Below are 2,500 nucleotides of genomic sequence, written 5' to 3' on the forward strand. Positions count from 1 at the left end.
CGTACGTTTTACGTGGTTAACTGTGGAAATGCTAGAGCTAATACATGCGTGAAGCGCCGACCTCGCGGGAGGCGTGCTTTTATCAGACCAAAAACCGACCGGGCTTCGGCCCGCAACCTTTGGTGACTCTGGATAACTTTGCGGATCGCACGGTCTCGCACCGGCGACGGATCATTCAAGTGTCTGCCCTATCAACTTTCGTCGGTACGGTACTGGCCTACCGAGGTTCTTACGGGTAACGGAGAATCAGGGTTCGATTCCGGAGAGGGAGCCTGAGAAACGGCTACCACATCCAAGGAAGGCAGCAGGCGCGCAAATTACCCATTCCCGACGCGGGGAGGTAGTGACGAAAAATAACAATACAGGACTCTAAACGAGGCCCTGTAATTGGAATGAGTACACTTTAAAACCTTTAACGAGTATCCATTGGAGGGCAAGTCTGGTGCCAGCAGCCGCGGTAATTCCAGCTCCAAAAGTGTATATTTAAGTTGTTGCGGTTAAAAAGCTCGTAGTTGGATTTTGGGCGCAGGCGGCCGGTCCGTCGCAAGGCGTGTACTGGCCGTCCTGGCCTCACCTCCGGTTCTCCGCCGGTGCCCTTGACTGAGTGTCGGCGGCGGCCGGAACGTTTACTTTGAAAAAATTAGAGTGTTCAAAGCAGGCGATTCGCCTGAATAATGGTGCATGGAATAATGGAATAGGACCTCGGTTCTATTTTGTTGGTTTTCGGAGCGCGAGGTAATGATTAAGAGGGACAGACGGGGGCATTCGTACTGTGCCGTTAGAGGTGAAATTCTTGGATCGGCGCAAGACGAACGACTGCGAAAGCATTTGCCAAGAATGTTTTCTTTAATCAAGAGCGAAAGTCAGAGGTTCGAAGACGATCAGATACCGTCCTAGTTCTGACTATAAACGATGCCAACTAGCGATCGGGGGGCGTTAGTTTTACGACCTCTCCGGCAGCTTGCGGGAAACCAAAGTCTTTGGGTTCCGGGGGAAGTATGGTTGCAAAGCTGAAACTTAAAGGAATTGACGGAAGGGCACCACCAGGAGTGGAGCCTGCGGCTTAATTTGACTCAACACGGGAAATCTCACCCGGCCCGGACACAGTGAGGATTGACAGATTGAGAGCTCTTTCTTGATTCTGTGGGTGGTGGTGCATGGCCGTTCTTAGTTGGTGGAGCGATTTGTCTGGTTAATTCCGATAACGAACGAGACTCTGGCTTGCTAACTAGTTACGCGACCCAATCGGTCGGCGTCTAACTTCTTAGAGGGACTAGTGGCGTTTAGCCACACGAGATTGAGCAATAACAGGTCTGTGATGCCCTTAGATGTTCGGGGCCGCACGCGCGCTACACTGACCGGATCAGCATGTGCTCGCCTTGGCCGACAGGTCTGGGTAACCCGCTGAACCCCGGTCGTGCTAGGGATAGGGAATTGCAATTATTTCCCTTGAACGAGGAATTCCCAGTAAGCGCGAGTCATTAGCTCGCGTTGATTACGTCCCTGCCCTTTGTACACCGCCCGTCGCTACTACCGATTGAATGGTTTAGTGAGGTCCTCCGATTGGACCTGGCGCGGCCGGCAACGGTCGAGCCGGCGTCCGAGAAGACGATCTAACTTGATCATTTAGAGGAAGTAAAAGTCGTAACAAGGTTTCCGTAGGTGAACCTGCGGAAGGATCATTAACGGTCTCGCAAACGCTTCGGCGAACGCGAAACTCGGACAAGCGAGAGAAAAAGTCTTTGCTACCCGGCGCCCGACCCGCGAGGAGCGGCGCGCCGGCCGGCGATTCGGTCACCCGGTAATGTTTGCGCGTCGAGTGCCGCGGTGCCGCGCGCTCCGGCTTCAAGCGTCGGCCTGGCCGACCGCTCGGCGCGGTCTATTTTGTCACCCTATAGTGCGAGGCACTGTGCGAGCGAAACAATCGTGGATGGCTCTTGGCGGTGGATCACTCGGCTCGTGAGTCGATGAAGGACGCAGCTAGCTGCGTGAATTAGTGTGAATTGCAGGACACATTGAGCATCGACGTTCTGAACGCAAATTGCGGCCTCGGGTCAATCCCGGGGCCGCGCCCGCCTCAGGGTCGCGTTGCAAACGTTCCGCGCGGGGATTTCTCCGCGCGGCTGCTGCGGCGTCGGACGCGCGAGCGCCCGTCCCGCTCAAGACAGCACGGCACGATGCGCGACGATCGCGACCAGAATCCCGCGCGGCGGCGGCGAGTCGACCTCGAAGAGGCCAACGGCTGGCGGCTCAAGGGCGGGAATCGAGGTGCGCGGCGGCGCGCGGCGCCGACGGCGAGCGCGGAACGGGAAGAATAGTCCCGGTCCTTACTTTCGGCCTGAGGTCGGACGAGGCTACCCGCTGAATTTAAGCATATTACTAAGCGGAGGAAAAGAAACTAACGAGGATTCCCTCAGTAACGGCGAGTGAAGCGGGATGTGCCCATCGCCGAATCCGCGCGCTTTTGGAGTGCGCGGAATTGTGGCGTACGGAATTCGTC

At 56.2% G+C, this 2,500-nt stretch overlaps 2 non-coding genes and 1 pseudogene across 2 annotated transcripts in view; all 3 read left to right on the plus strand.

The window, feature by feature from the left end:
* LOC146143362 (small subunit ribosomal RNA) overlaps positions 1-1,685 on the plus strand; it is a 1,809-nt gene extending 124 nt beyond the window's left edge. The window contains exon 1 of the ribosomal RNA XR_014500898.1: positions 1-1,685. This exon is cut by the window's left edge and continues 124 nt beyond it. This is a non-coding gene — a ribosomal RNA (small subunit ribosomal RNA).
* Positions 1,686-1,932: 247 nt separating this feature from the next.
* Positions 1,933-2,086, plus strand: LOC146143363 (5.8S ribosomal RNA). Its single transcript, XR_014501104.1, has one exon. It is a non-coding gene; the product is annotated as a 5.8S ribosomal RNA (ribosomal RNA).
* A 248-nt stretch (positions 2,087-2,334) lies between these two features.
* Positions 2,335-2,500, plus strand: part of LOC146143364 (large subunit ribosomal RNA) — a 3,679-nt pseudogene continuing 3,513 nt past the window's right edge.

The sequence above is a fragment of the Ascidiella aspersa genome, chromosome 5 (assembly GCF_963924565.1).
Source record: "Ascidiella aspersa chromosome 5, kaAscAspe10.2, whole genome shotgun sequence".
Lineage (NCBI taxonomy): Eukaryota > Metazoa > Chordata > Ascidiacea > Phlebobranchia > Ascidiidae > Ascidiella > Ascidiella aspersa.